This window comes from Bubalus bubalis, chromosome 1, assembly GCF_019923935.1.
Source record: "Bubalus bubalis isolate 160015118507 breed Murrah chromosome 1, NDDB_SH_1, whole genome shotgun sequence".
NCBI classification, from domain to species: Eukaryota; Metazoa; Chordata; class Mammalia; order Artiodactyla; family Bovidae; genus Bubalus; species Bubalus bubalis.
The window spans coordinates 120,020,484-120,037,510 of record NC_059157.1 but is presented as its reverse complement, the minus strand read 5'-3'; the positions used below and the strand labels follow the sequence as shown (position 1 = coordinate 120,037,510).

General features: G+C 37.7%; 1 long non-coding RNA gene across 1 annotated transcript; it reads right to left on the bottom strand.

The window, feature by feature from the left end:
• Positions 1-7,821: 7,821 nt before the first annotated feature.
• LOC123333795 lies at positions 7,822-14,971 on the bottom strand. Its single transcript, XR_006551366.2, has 2 exons — positions 12,283-14,971; positions 7,822-9,300 (listed from the first exon to the last, which is right to left on the bottom strand). It is a non-coding gene; the product is annotated as an uncharacterized LOC123333795 (long non-coding RNA).
• Positions 14,972-17,027: the final 2,056 nt, after the last annotated feature.

The following is a 17,027-nucleotide window of genomic DNA, read 5'->3' as shown; positions in this document are numbered from 1 at the left end:
AGTGGCCACTTCCTCTGCCCAGCTATCATTTCTTCCTCCTTTCCTAAGTAAGGTCTTCCATTCTGGCATTCAGTTCTTCCCCCTTTTCCATCAAACCCTTTATCCCCAGGTCTGACTGCACTGCCTTTTCCCTTCTCCTTATCCTAACACATTAAAGCAACAGCAACCCTATAAGAGGAAAAGCTTAATTTTACCCTCTGATCAATATTCAAACTGCAATACAGCTGATGTGTTATCACTGACATGAGCCGCACCATCTTTGAGTTATATTGCCACGTCCCTCCAACTTTTACAAAAGTATTTCTTCCAGAGGTTTCCCATTCTGGTTGTGAATCAGAATCACTTGAAAATTTTGTTTGAAATACAGATTTCCAGGCCAAATTGCAGATATCCTGAACCAGAATTTGTAAAGTGTGCCTTAGAATCTACATTTGAATAAGCTCCCCAGTACTTCCTAAGTAACTAGCCTAATATGAGTCATGTGGAAGTAGTAATGTTGGTGTCTTGGTCACAGGAGCAGAGAATTCATGTCTTTAATTCTGATATTGGTGTTAATTCTCAATCTTTATTGCATATAACAAAAATTCTAACTAGTTTAACCAAAAAAAGGGAGGATTTATCATAAGGACACTGGAGTGGATCATGAAACACCAAGAAAAAAATGCAGCTGGGCTCGAGAACATCTAGAAAGTCAGAACTCTGTCTCACATCGTGACTGGCATCTGAACATCTATTTGGTTTTTCTGTCTCACCCCAGATAGCCTTCTTCCTCTTCTCAGCGACAGAATATTAACTGCCATCATTTCCAAAGTGCTGCATTTAGTAGACCATACACCCAGATAACTCTCTCTCCCTCTCCCCCTGCTCTTTCCCTCCCTCTCTCTTTCTCGCTCTCCTATTAAAGGATTTCTGAATCAAGTGTTTTTCTACCAGGTGGTTTCTTTGCCTGCTTACTATGGCTGGCATGAGGTTGACATGGAAGCTCTCAGTCACCCTATGGCTCAAGACTGATGGTGGCCACAGTTCTTAGAAAATTGGGAAGTTCCTATAAAGGACAGTTGGAGGGAGCAGTGCTGGGTAAACAAAGCAATGGGTCCACCCTCCAATATCTCTCTCTCAGTGCTCATCATGGTGCTTTGTTCCTAATAAATGCTTAATGAACATTCATTAATCAGAGCACTGTCCCAGAAGTAGTCAGAAGATCTGATCCCTGGTGACAGTACCAATACCGACTAGCTGTGTAAACATCAACTCTCTAAATCAGTTTATCTAAACAGTGCAAATAACTGTATGGTTATTTGGTGGACAGAAAAAATTCAAAAACTTATACACACTCCTTTATAAGTATGGTAAACCACAAAAAACTCTATAAATATGAAGTACAAGTTTTAACAATCTTTAAAAATATATGTTTGGATTGATACCTTTCGATTAAGTATTAAAGACTTATGTCCCTGATTTAATAAGGTCACTTTATTTATGGGAATGCAAACAGAAACAGAGTCTACCTTGTTTGAAAATTGTCCCTTTCATCAAGGTTATCTACAGTTTGAATATCATACTTCGATAGAGTCTACTTCCAGGAGCAACTCTGAAATCCCACGGCATGCTAAACAATACATGCTAAGCTCTTGACCCACAGGATCTCATTTAATCCTGATAACGATCCTTTGAATTAACTGTAAGTAGTATCTTCAGTTTACACAAAAGGAATCTCAGTCTTAGAAAGGTTTGGATAACTTGCCCAAGGACACCCAGATAATAAGTGGTAGAACCTAGATTCAAACCAATTTCACAATAAAATCAGTGCACTGAAATTTGTCTTTCTTAAAATGTCATGGAAATTTCTACCCAAAAACACATTACTGCTAATAGTTTCCCTATAAGTCACTTTAAGGTATGACTACTAATTCAATAGTATCATTATAGCTAAAATATAGCACATTTCATCCTCAAGACTGAAGCTGTAAGTGTTCTATACTGAATTATTCCCTGAACCTCATTCTGATATATTTTTATTTGAAAAACATTGTTTAGACTAAATGTAAAAAAGTAAATGGCAAAATCTGTTTATAAGCCAGATATAAAATGCAAGATGATTCTTAAAAGCCAATAAAGATTCAATTTGTAAATTACCAACAAATAAATCAATGTTTATCTTAATTTGTGACACTTTTGAGGTTTTTGGTTCCATGGCCTACCTCTACTCCTCTCTCTCAGTCTTTTCTCTTTTAGAGGCAGCATTTTAATGCAGATTTTCAAACAAAATCAAAGTCCTCTGACATGATATAAACACTATAATGATTTTATACAGCATAATATCATTGAACCATAGAATATTAGAGTCAGAGTGAATCTTAGTAATTATCTGATATAAACCAGTTAAAAAAAAAACAACAAACTGAGACCAAGAGAGAAAACTTCAATAGCAAGTCTGTTCTCTTCTGTGTGTGTGTGCTTAGTTACTCAGTCGTGTCCCACCCTTTGCAACCCCATGGACTGCAGCCCACCAGGCTCCTCTGTATTTGGGGATTCTCCAGTCAAGAATACTGGAGTGAATTGCCATGCCCTCCTTCAGGGGATCTTCCCAACCCAGGGATTGAACCCAGGTCTGCGAATAATTCCATAGAGAACACTGATTTAGAAGTTAAAAAACACAGTCACATTGCTAAGTACTATAAATCAATTCCCCATTCTTATCTCAGTTTATCCATCTGAGAAAGATAAGCATGCATTAAATTATCTCTAAGAGAACTTCCACCTCTAGGGCATTTTTCCTTAATTTTTCTCACACATTAAGGAATACGCAACTCTATATGACACATAGACTCACATCCATACGTCTTCTTATGCCTTGAATATTCATATCCACTATTCCAAGTTAACTCGATATCCAGATTTTGAACTGATAAATAGAAAGCTATTGGTAGACCAGTTTCCATAATTTTCAGCTTCAAACTCAAGTCCATCCTGAAGAGACCACAGATCTTATATAATTTTCTAGAATATGGAATTTCAGTCTAGTTTCATTAGGCACTGTTGATAATCAGAACACAGGGCAATAAAAGAAGCTGTGTGTGTTGGATCCTATTTGGCATAAGTGACAAAATTCCAGCAGTCTGAAGCAAAATGAGAATATACTGGGGGAATACATAAGTACCTTGTAAAATAACTCAACAGCAAAGTCACAACTGGCTTCAGGCACACCTGGAATCAGGTACATGAGACTCCTCAGAATGCCCTCCCCACTCCCTTCACTGCTTCTCTCTAAAAATGGTTTCATTATTCTCTTGTGATAGTTCACCCTTCCCCACATTTGGAAAACATGTCTTCCAACATCAATGACGTTTGACACCCTAACCTTTTAGCCCATAGAGACTCACTGACCCTTCTCTTAGCCTGATGATCAAAAGTCTCAGAGAGGTGATTCGGACTTGGCTTGTGTTATGTATGCTGAGCCAAAAAATTGGGGTCAATGGTTAGGGTCATGAGTTATTATTAGTGATTCTCTTAAAAAGGAAGTTGATGAGAAAGGGGGAGATTACAGAAAAGAGCCTTTGCAACCTCATTGAAAGGTTTCTACTCCAAAAATAAAGTTCTGGGTTCCATGAGTACAACGCTGGTATTTCAAATCGAGGGGGAAATTATTTTCTGATGTGTCTAGAATACCTGAAAGATAACAGGGAGCTTGAGATTGGCTGCAGTGGGAAAATTAATGGCTTGAGTGGAAGCTCAACCCAAGCACCATGTGCATGCATGCTAAGTTGTGTCCAGCTCTTTGTGGCCCTGTGGAGTGTAGCCCGTCAGGCTCCTCTGACCATGGAATTCTCCAGGCAAGAATACTGAGGGTGGTTGCCATTTCCTTCTCCAGAGGATCTTCCCAACCCAGGGATCAAACCAGCATCCCTTATGTCTTTTCCATTGGCAGGTGGGTTCTTTACCACTAGCAACACCTGGGAACCCCAAGCACATTTCTACTCATATTGTACATGCCAGTGTGCGATGGAGAGTGCAGTCTATTTAAACTTCTTGAACAAAAACTATTAAGTCAGTCTATCAAAAGCCCTACTTTAGATGGCAATACATTTTTAATTGATAGTGATTGACACTATAAATTAGTGTGAGAAAATGGTTCAAGTGAAGTGGCATATAATTATGTTTATTCTCAAAAAACATCATTACTAGCTATACATTTCATATACTCGGTCACAGTTTACCTAAGATTTCTATTCCTTTTTCAGCTTGTTACCCACCACCCAGCTGGAGTTAAAATACAAGCCCATGACAACAGGAGGGAATGTTCTGTTTCTAGACCCAGAGCAACCCAAGCTGTCCAATAATACTTAACCATTTTCCTGAGTTGTGGGGGTTAGAGTAGCTACCAACCAGCACCCAACGTGGCCTGAAGAGGAGACAAGGAGACCAACACTATTTCTCTTGTGCCAAGAGTCACATCAATAGTGTTTTCCTAGGAGTTGAGCGTAGAGGAAGGAGGTTTGTATAAACAGTTGTTTTGATTTGTTTGACTTTTCTAGAAATGTAATAAATTCATTAAAGATATTCTGGGTGTGAGAGTTTTTTCTAAACTTTTTGAGTGTAGTTTTGGTTCACAGTAAAATTAAAAATAAGATACAGAGATATCCATATATTCCCTGCCCCCTCCACACACACATACATAGCCTCTCCCATTATCAACTTCCCCCACTTCAGTGGTACCTCTGTTACAGTCATTGAATCTACACAAAACCACCATTTCTACCCAAAATCCATAGGTAACAATAGGGTTCACTTTTGGTAGTATACATTCTACAGCTCTGAATAAATGTATAACACCACATATCTACCGTGACAGTATCCATACTACTATAAAAATCCTCTGTGCTCTATTTATTTATTCCTCCCTCCCCACCAACCACTGGCAACCACTGTCTCCACAGTTTTTACTGTCTCCATGGTTTTGCCTTTTCCAACATGACTTAGTTAAAATTATACAGTATATAGCACTTTCAGATTGGCTTGTTTCACTTAGTAAATGCATTTAAGTTTCCTCCATGTCTGTTTATGGCTTGACAGTTCATTTCTTTTAGTACTGAATAATATTCCATTATCTGGATGTACCACAGTTTGTTTATCCAATCACCTATAGAAATACATCTTGGTAGCTTCCAAATTTTGGCCATTATGAATAAAACTACCACAAATATCCATGCATAGGTTTTGCATAGCAGGTTAATATTAGTTTTCAGCTAATAGTACAATTGCTATACCATATGGTATTTTTATTTTGCAAGAAGCCACCTAACCATTTTCCAAGATAGCTATACCATTTTGCCTTCCCACCAGTAGTGAATGAGAATTCCTGTTGTTCCACATCTTGGCCAGTATTTGGTGCTGTCAGTGTTTTGGATCTGGGGCATTTTAATAGGTGTATCTTATTGTTGCTTTAATTTGCATCAGACAAAAAGTTCAATGGCACAGAATAGAGTGCTTAGGAATAGACCCAAAAAGAGAGAGTCAACTGATCTTTGACAAGAATAAAGGCAATACAATGGATAAAGATAGCCTTTCAACAAATGATGTTGGAACTGAACAACCACATGCAAAAAAAAATGAATCTAGACACAGACGTTACACCCTTCATAAAAAATAACTCAAAATGGATCACAGACCTAAATGTTATAGACAAAACATAAAAATCCCAGATGATAGTAACAGGAGAAAATCTAGATAGCCTTGAATTTATGATGACTTTTTAAGTATGACCCCAAAAGTACTATCCATGAAAGAATTGATGAGCTGCATTTTGTTAAAATCAAATTTTTCTGCTCTGTGTAAGACACTGTCAAGGGTATGAAGAGAAAAACCACAAACTAGGGGAACATATTTGCAAAAAGTCATTATCTGATAAAGGACTCTTATCCATAATACACAAAGAACTTTAAAACTCAACAATAAGGAAACCAACCAATTAAAAATGGACCAAAGACCTTAAGAGACACCAACTAAGATATATAAATGACAAATAGCATGTGAAAAGGTGTTCCACATCATATGTGATCAAATCCGAGACTTTTAGTAAAAAAAAAAAAAGGAGTATTAGTTTGTTCCATTTTCAATGATACGTTGAGATGACTATTAGATTTCTTAGTAACAACTGTAACAATATTCTATCTAATGTTTTAAAGTTGATCTGTTAAAGATATTTATTTTACTTATAAGATAACTATTTATTGGGAATAGCATCTAAGTTTTGTTCTCATTCTAAAAATACACTTTTGGTACTAGTTAATTAAGGAAAATTGGTGAGGTCATAGCAGGTTAATTATCACAGTTTTTAGCGTGTATAATCTCCCATGATAGTTCATTATTTTAAATAAATACAGTTTTATATAACATTTTTAGCAAATGAACTGAATTATAATAAATATAATCTCAAATGTATAAGCCAACTGCCTTTAGAATGATTAAAAATTGTAATGTTGTAAGAAAGTTTCCCTCACCCTTTTAGTAAACTGAGACATAAACTCCATTGTTTTTTTAATAACTAAACACAGGTAAGTACAGATTTACTCTAATCTTCTGACAAATGAGGATATAGAAACATTTACCAACCTTTTTCCTTTGTCTATTTAAACATGAGTCAGTAATTACTTCATCTTCCCTTCTCAAAAGCACTTGTGCCAGTCCAGGTTCGATGCACGATACTGGATGCTTGGGGCTGGTGCACTGGGACGACCCAGAGGGATGGAATGGGGAGGGAGGAGGGAGGAGGGTTCAGGATGGGGAACACATGTATACCTGTGGCGGATTCATTTTGATATTTGGCAAAACTAATACAGTTATGTAAAGTTTAAAAATAAAATAAAATTAAAAAAAAAAAAAAGCACTTGTGTCAACAGCTTATCAGGCCCTCAGGTTTCTTGTTTTGGGGAAAAAAAAAAAAACCAACTTACAGTCTTAGGCTTTAATTTTCATCTTAATCCAGGATAAATGAAATATATATTTAAGATCTATAGAAATGTACTTCCACAACACTATATAGTTTAATTAGAATCACAGAATAATAGAAATTTTAGAGAATGTCTAGCCCAAATCCCTTAGTTTTACAGACAAAAGAAAAACAATACTGGAAAATGAAAAAAAAATATGCTAAAAATCAGGACAAATTAGCCCAAAGTTAGACTTGGGATGTCAGACTTGAGAATTCAGTGTTCTTCTGATTCCCAGACCAGTGAGTTCTGACCTGCCCAAACTTCTTTAAAATAATGTTTCCTTAGGGACAACAGAGCTAAAAGGGGCAGGAAACTATTGTATTCATTAGAATATACTAGGTTAATTTGTTGCTAGATATTTAAGAGATACAAGCTTTGCCCTCAAAGAGAATGTAATCTGACAGAAGAACTCAGGTAGATACATGTGAGAAATAAAATATAGCTTATTTAATTTAGATTAGTAGAAGGAAACACTAGGGCACTTATCGGAAACAAATATAATCCTGAAAAATATACCTATGTAATAGCAACTGATGATTTCTATCCCTCCTCAAAAATTAAGAACTCTTCATAAATATTACACACAGAAAAAGGACAGGTATACTGGACACAATTTAGAAGGGGAAAGACATGAGGAACCAGTGGTTCTGTGAACAACATAGAAAAGACAAAGCTGGCTCACAGATATGGGAAAATACTGTGATGTTCCCATAATAAAGGACACTGTGGAAGATACATCGTGACAGTGTGATGCCTTTAGTACATTTCAGATAGGTAATTTGACTCATACTTATAAAAATCATTTTTAAATGCTTTCCTATGTGCATCAAGAGACACAACTTTTGATGTCTTTACTTCCCAGGGCTTGATCGTATTCCTTCTCAGAGAAGAAACAATGCTAAAGGAGATCACAATATTTCAGATCATTTCAGGCTTCATAGATCATCAGTAGCAGTTGAGTTGCACAGATCCTAAGTTGCCTGACTTTTACATACATTGAGGAGTCGTGTGTATTCCTATTGAGATTTCTATCAGGCAAGAATGATGTGTACACATCAGCAAAGATATTATTTTAAATGTTGGGAGAAAAAACAGGAAAGAAAATCTGTTATCTAGATCAATTTTGGTGATTAATACTACAGTAAAAAAATTGCAAAAAAAACTGGGTGGTTAAGCTGTTTATCTTCAGATAACATCAGGCTCTTTGCAATGAAAGGGGATTGTAACTCTTGCCTGTTTGCATAATTTATTCTATTTTAATATCACACTGCAATAGTTCTGTTATGTCTTAACAGTAATTGTTGCTGCAGTCGAGAATTCCTGCCCTGGAAGCCATGTAGAAAGGAAATCCAGTAGGTTGCACAGTCTCAAGCGATGATAAAACATGAGTATATCAGATCATGCTGGTCCATGAGGAGAAAGATATTCAAAAAGATTCCTATCACATGCATCTGGGTAACTTAATAAACAATATCTAAAACACTAAAATGCAGCAATTTTCTGATCTCTGATATAAACCAAGTATAAAGAATTAAATCATAAGACCTAAACGCAATTCTCAAGGGAATGAAAAAAAAAATTCAAGATAATTGTCCCAATTATTCTCAGAGACTTAGATCATGTTTTCGTCCTTTTTTGTGTGTGTAGAGGGGTGGTTGTGCCCATCTTGGTACTCAGACTAAGTGATAATATTTGTATGGCACACTAAAGAAAACTGAGTTATTTTGGAGATTCTTTAGAGGGTTTGGTTAAAAAACTGTTAGATTTTTAAAATATAAAAGATAAATAAAATCACATTAGGGGAAATACTAATCATCAGATTTGATAAAATGTATGAATAAAATAATTCAAAAATTTGAAAAGAAAGTTGAAATTTGTTAAAGACAAAATTTGTCAATAAAATTTTTATTTCAGGTCTTGTTCTTGAAATGGCTGATTCCTGACAAGACTTCTTAATGATGAGCTCTTCAAATTGTTTATAGACATCATCGATGAGAAATAATTCACAAAAGTAGATGATAAAAAATTTAAGGCCACTTTTTTACAATCATCTAAATATTTAAAACTGTGGAAATTACATTTTAAAAACAACTCTTCCTTAACTTCCATTAACAGATGTAATGGTGGTTTTTTCATGTGACTTTTAAGTGGGGTTTGAATGCAATGAAATTTTTTCATATCAAATATTTCAAAACAGTGATGATGCTTTAACTCGCAGATGGTACATATATTGTTAGAACAGTCCCCTGGAGCTAGTTCTGACTCCACTTGAAGGGTACTTGGGCTACAAAATTGACAAAAGCCTCCCCTATTAATAAAGACAGATTTGAAAAGTGTTATCACCAGGAGCTTACAGTCAGCCCTCCACAAACCCTTACCCGCTGCACCTTGAGCTACATCAGCAATGTTTTCTGATCAAGTGGAATAGGAACTTCTGTCTCATCGCATGTCTCTTTTCCTAAATGGTCAGCCCCACACTCAGTACTTGGCAGCTGAGATGGAAATCTAAGTGGGAGAGCACCTCCTGGACACTCGGGGCCTCTTATCAGAGCAGAGAATGCCAGCTTTCATTCTTTGAGTTTATGAGTTGCCATGGGGCACACCCTCCAATTCTTCTCCAACTACCCTACCCTCTGAGGAGTCTCTGAGGAGGCTGTTTTGTCCTGAGGAACTGGCCAAAGGGCCTTAGATGTGGCAGAGGCTCATCAACTATAAGCTGATCCATTTCTCACTGCTCACCCATGAAACTCTTCCCAGTACTCTAGTTGGGAAGTTCTGCTTTAGCGACCAACTAGTATGTCTCCATGACTTTCTTTCATAGGTTTCAGTGTTCTCCAATTTTCTTAGGCAAGAGCTAGAGAGCAGCAAATTCAGGACTAGGAACTCTCACAAAATGTCATTTTCATGTGGTCCAGCTGACTGACTGATGACTTCATCTATCTGTTTATTTGACAACTACTGACCAAGTGCTCATTCTGTCCAGACACTAAAATAATCTAAATAGGTTGCAAGTGGAGTTGAGGAGAGGTTCTAGGAGCCTTCACTTAGGCACTGGGAGTCTGGAATCTTAACTCTACACTAGAGCAATGGCACCACCCCCTACCCCGTGTGCCAAGTCACTTCAGTTGTGTCCTACTCTTTGAGACCCAAGGACTGTAGCCCTCCAGGCTTCTCTGTCCATGGGATTCTCTAGGTAAGAATACTGGAGTGGGTTGCCATGCCCCCATCCAGGGGATCTTCCCAACTCAGGGATCGAACCCACATCTCTTATGTCTCCTGCATCAGCAGGTGGGTTCTTTACCACTAGCACTGCCTGGGAAGGCCATCACCCCTACCCCACATCATATCAAATATCAAACCAGCTAACCAGTGACAACCCACACTTTCTTTTCCCAGGATGTGTGTTACCTCTCCACTAGTTGATATTTAAGGCCTATATTTCTCTGGACATGACTTATATATTGATACTAAGTGAGGGGAAATAACCAACTGTCAAGACATCTTCAAAACCTGGATCCTTTAGTACTTCAGCCCTATAATTTCATGATGTCTAGCCCTCTCAAAGAGAATCTGCAAGGGGAACAATGGACAGAAGATTGAATATCAAGTTGACCTACTTTATCTTCCCTGGTGAAGTCCCTCCTCCCCACCCCTGTGCCCTAGCCTTGAAATATTGTAGCCAAGGGAGGGCTCATGTGGCTTATTTCTCTTGGGGCTTTTGGGCTTCAACCAAATAATAAAACCTGCCCAATTTCCTACAAACCAAGTTAGGCTTCATTCTCTTAAGAACCCCAAAGATCTATGAAATAGGGTTTTTGAATCTTATCTTCAGAGTACATTAACAGAGACAATATGCTCTCAAGGGCAGATGCACAGATGGCAAAGTTGACCATCTCATCTTTCCTAAGTCCATAGGATGTTAGATTACAGCTCAACCTAATAGCTCACCACCGCCCACATGTACAATATATACTTTAATAGCTTCCTGCTCTTTTCTTACTACTCATTCTCCAAGACCTGGAAACAAAGTCACCTACATGTGAGGTAAAGCCCTCCTCACCACCCTTCTTTCCCTGTACTCATTGTTCTTGAAATCCTACAGTACTTTGGGTATTTCTTCAAGGCACTCAACACATTGTACTTTAATAACTTGCTTTATGTGTCTTAGTGCCACACTGAGTGGAGAACTCATTGCATCCCTCAAGGGCTTGTACATGGGATGAGAATGTACACATTACCTTCTCTATTTAACGGCTAGAAACCAACCTCCCATTTCTAGCTCAGTTACAGTTCTGCCTCTAGAGCATACTTGTATATATTTTCTTGATCCTGACATCCTGACACTTTTCTACTCTTGTCTTCTGGGCTTTCTTGCAGGCTGGATCCCAGGACTCCTCCAGACTCCGCCAGTAACTGCCAAGTAGATGGCAACTGCTACTCTGCTGCCCCCTAGCGGAACATGGCCATCATAGACAGGCTTTGGTCTACTGAAGATGAACCTGATTAAGATGAACTTTATCCAAGCTATTGATGGACCTACAAGAAAAAATGTTTATCTCTGTGAACAACTGCAAGTAGTAGATACAATACTAACTGAGTCTCAGGGTTTAAACTGTTTTCCTTAATTTGGAGCTAATCTCTTAGCCTCTCAGACACTGGCAATGGTATTGGGATACATCGATGTCAGTTGGGCTTCCTCACTAGCTGGACATTTTCTTTCTGGTTAATCTTCAACACTTTCAAATAATTTCTCCAAAATGTCTGATTCCAGAAGAAGCATAAATGATGAAACACTAGGATTACTCTTTTGGCCTTCCCTTTAGTTTCATCTTCTATTCCTATTAGCCAATAGAAAAGCAAAATTAAAGTTATGTGGAAAGAATCTTAATTGTTGGGTATCCTTTCTAATTAAACTATCTACCATACAATGCCTATAAAGTGCTCTGAAATTCATTAGTGAAAGTAACCTCTTGTACAGAAATGCAAAATATTTTCTATCTTAGAGAGGACAGGGAACTTTAAGTAAATGCATTCCAATAATCATCACAGAAAGAACAGAAACAAAAGAATTGAATATAGATGGAGTGGAGGGTGAAGACATTTATACCTCACTAGAGATTCACATGGAGAAGGCAATGGCACCCCACTCCAGTACTCTTGCCTGGAAAATCCTATGGACAGAGGAGCCTGATGGGCTGCAGTCCATGGTGTCGCTAAGAGTTGGACACGACTGAGTGACTTCACTTTCACTTTTCACTTTCATGCATTGGAGAAGGAAATGGCAACCCACTCCAGTGTTCTTGCCTGGAGAATCCCAGGGACGGGGGAGCCTGGTGGGCTGCTGTCTATGGGGTCGTGCAGAGTCAGACACGAGTGAAGTGACTTAGCAGCAGCAGCAGCAGAGATTCACAATAAAGCCTGAAAAGAAATTAGAATAGATTCTTGTAATGTTTTAAGTTCTAAACTGGGAAAAATGTTATTCCTAAATTTAACATTATCTAACTGTTGCGGTCCTTTAATGAACCAGAACCTGGCAGTCTGGAGTCGATGATAAGAAAGTGAAAGAGAGAAAGAAGCTAATATTCCCTGGTTTATGCAGAGAACCAATAAAACCCTTGAACAGGGCTTGCACCACTCACGAAGGCACAGGGCGCCCTCTCGAGAGGGTCTTGGAAGCCTGGGCAGGAGAATGAGCTCAGTGGGTTTTTATGCTCCAGAGAATTAGCCAGAGAGGGAGAGAGAGAGAGAAAGAAAGACATAGGGACCCAAGCCTCTGGTGGAGGAAGGGTGCTTTAATGATCTTTCTGTGAGTATATATAGTTTGTTGTACAAGAAATTTCTTTCAACAATGATAAAGATCAGAAAGCCAAATGTACAGCAACCATTACCAAGGGAATAAGGGATAATAGTGGTCACAAGGTCAGGAGACAATCCATATCTCAAGAAAGAAGATCGAGACTAAGCAGTTTTGTCATAAGGAGAATATTCACTGAAGGAGATTCAAGCCTGTCTCATCCTATGACCTCAGTCCTGGGAGTGGCATGCCGTTCCACTCGTTTCTGTTGCCAGAAACTGACAAGGAACAGAGGATTTATGAGAAACAGCATGTAGGAATCCTCCTGTTAAACATTCCCTGACATCTAACTTTGCAATTAGTGTGTGTGGCAGTCAGTAAAGAAGCATATCCATGTACAGGAAAAACATATGCTGAGATCATTGGTCAAATCCAAGATTATGGACCTTTTTCTACTAAAATGAGGATATCACAAAATCATAAGTCATGACAAACCCATCTCTTGCCTCCCCAAAGGACATCATCCATTAATGAAACTATATGTCACTGAACTGACAGAAAAATACACTTGAAACATACATAGATAACACAGAAAGAACCAAAACACCTCATACACCTTCTTCACAGCAACACCAAAGCTAAGCAAGGACAATCTAAGACATTTAACAATGAACAGAATTTGGCAAGCTACATCAAAGTGACTGCAAGAATCAAACAGGATTTAAGAATGAAAATATTTAGCTAATGGAAGTCCATGAAACAACAATCAATGTAAAGAAAACTGTACCCAAATGCACCGATATGAATTCAAAACAATGAAAGAAAAATTTGAAGATATGTAAGAGCATTTAAACTCCAAAATTTAAAAATCCAGAGTAAAAATAAACAAAGAAACAGTGAGACTGTGAGACAAAAGTGAACTGAAGCTAGCAAAGATTAGAAAAGATAAACTCTTCTCAGAGTAGCATTATATTACAAGGTGCCCAAAGAATGAAACTAAAAGCATAAGAAAACAACTGAACAATTATACTTTTAAAACAATATCTTTTACAATAGCAGCAAAAAGTCTATTGTCTAGGAATAAATCTAATTAAAATATGTGCAAGCTCTGTAATTAAAACTGTCAAATATGATTGAGAGAAATTAAAGACAACCTTATAATGCAGAGATAAACCATATTTAAAGATTGAAAGATGCAATATTTTAAATTGCATCTTCTTCCTAAATTACTAAATATTCTTCTCCACAAACTAATTTGTAGATTCACCACCATCGAATCAATCCCAGCAAGTTGTGTGTGTGTGTGTGTGTATAAACTGACAAAAGATTTTCAACTTTATATGGAAATGCATAAAACCTAGAATAGGCTTTGGAGAGCAACAAATTTAAAAGTCTTACATTTCCAGGCTTCAGGACTTACTTTAAAGCCACAGTAATTCGCAAAGTGTGGCACTGTCTTACTCTGTACCTAAACTCTGCATGGCACAAGTGCACCTGTTTTCAGCAAGGTGCCCTTGCTGAAGTGCACGCACCCCAGCCCCTCATTCTAATAAAAACCTCCCTCCAGGCAAACCTGGAGAATCAAAACTGACTGTATCTTCTGTGTTTATATGACAGGAACAAGAGGCCTTAACCACAAGAAACTGGCACAAACAGGCTGAAGTTTAAAACTGGAACAAGAGTTGTTCTACAGCTTATTACCATCTCATTGTAATAAGATCTCCACTGCCTACACCACGGGTGTCAAACCCACTTCCGACTCAGATGCTGAAGGACCATACAAGGGCAGAAGACAGGTGTGAACTGCACTTTGGGAAACTGTCACCCATTTCAATGAATCAGGATGACAATACACCCTCACTCCGTATAACCTCCTAAACCCTTGCCTATAAAAAGCTTGGCCCCCACTTGTAATCTGGGAAAAAGTGCCTTCAGAGAATGAGCTCCCCTTTCTCCAGTTCTTGGCCAATGAATAAGGTTTTCAGTCGGCTGCTACAAAAATTAATTTCACCTTATTGATGAGAACAATGAAGGTAACAGCATTCGACATAGAAAGGAGAAATCAACCATAAAACAGAAAAAGGTATCTAGAAATATGTGTGTGTTTCTGTAAAATCACTTGGTTTTCAACAAAGGTACCTTTGCAATTCACCAGAGATTGAATGAGCTTTTAAATAGAATACATTTGAATCAGTTCTAATGAGGTGGATGAAACTGGAGCCTATTATACAGAGTGAAGTAAGCCAGAAAGAAAAACACCAATACAGTATACTAACGCATATATATGGAATTTAGAAAGATGGTAATAATAACCCTGTGTACGAGACAGCAAAAGAGACACTGATGTATAGAACAGTGTTATGGACTCTGTGGGAGAGGGAGAGGGTGGGAAGATTTGGGAGAATGGCATTGAAACATGTAAAATATCATGTATGAAATGAGTTGCCAGTCCAGGTTCGATGCACGATACTGGATGCTTGGGGCTGGTGCACTGGGACGACCCAGAGGGATGGAATGGGGAGGGAGGAGGGAGGAGGGTTCAGGATGGGGAACACATGTATACCTGTGGTGGATTCATTTTGATATTTGGCAAAACTAATACAGTTATGTAAAGTTTAAAAATAAAATAAAATTAAAAAAATAAATAAATAAAATAAAAAAATAAAAAAATGGTACTGGGTCAACTGGATAGTCATATGGGAAAAAAATATATCTTAACCCACTACTTCACATGCAAATTTTAATTTGAAATATAGTATTAATCTAAATGGCAAAGATGAAACAATAAAATTTTTAAAAGAAATGAGAATAACTTTATGACATTTGAGGTAGGGAAAGATATCTTTATAATCATAAAAGAAAAGAACTAGAGAAATTGGACTTTGTTACAATTCAGTTCAGTTGTTCAGTCGTGTCCAACTTTTTGTGACCTCATGGACTGCAGCATGCCAGGCTTCACTGTCCACCATCAACTCCCAGAGCTTGCTCAAACTCATGTTCATCAAGTCAGTGATGCCATCCAACCATCTCATCCTCTGTCATCCCCTTCTCCTCCTGCCTTCAATCTTTCCTACATCAGGGTCTTTTCTAGTGAGTCAATTCTTCGCATGATGTGGCCAAAGTATTGGAGTTTCAGCTTCAGCATCAGTCCTTCCAATGAATATTCAGGACTGATTTTCTTTAGGATGGACTGGTTGGATCTCCTTCCAGTTCAAGGGACTCTCAAGAGTCTTCTCCAACACCACAGTTCAAAAGCATCAATTCTTCGGCACTCAGCTTTCTTTATAGTCCAACTCTCACATCCATACATGACTACTGGAAAAACCATAACTTTGCTTAGATGGACCTTTGTCGGCAAAGTAATGTCTCTGCTTTTTAATATGCTGTCCAGGTTGGTCATAGCTTTTCTTCCAAGAAGCAAGCATCTTTTAATTTCATGGCTGCAATCACCACCTGCAGTGATTTAGGGGCCCCCCAAAAATAAAGTCAGCCACTATTTGCATTGTTTGCCCATCTATTTGCCATGAAGTGGTGGGACCAGATGCCATGATCTTAGTTTTCTGAATATTGAGTTTTAAGCCAACTTTTTCACTCTCCTCTTTCACTTTCATCAAGAGGCTCTTTAGTTCTTCGCTTTCTGCCATAAGGGTGGTGTCATCTGTGTATCTGAGGTTATTGATATTTCTCCCGGAAATCTTGATTCCAGCTTGTGCTTCATCCAGCCTGGAATTTTGCAAGATATACTCTGCATAGAAGTTAAATAAGCAGGGTAACAATATACAACCTTGACGTACTCCTTTCCCTATTTGGAACCAGTCTTGTTACAATTAAGCATCTGTATAGCAAAGACATTATTAGGAGAGTGAAAAGACAAGATATATACTGAGAAAAATGTTGACATATGGTAAAGGACTTGCTTCTGAAATATATAGAGAATTCATATATTAATAAGGAAAAACCTAAAGACAAAGCAGTTTCCAAAAGGGACAAATAACTTATACAGGCAGTTTACCTAAGAAGATATACAAATATCCAATCAGCGTAAGAAAAATTATTCTACATTTTTAATAGAAAATGCAAACTTAAATGGCAATAAGATACCAATCAATATACACTAAAATGACCACAAATAAATATATTAGCAATATCATATGTTGGCAAAGATGTGAAAAAACTGGAAATTTCACACATTGCCATGGAAGTATAAATTGGCCAACCCTTTAGATAACTATTTGGAATTA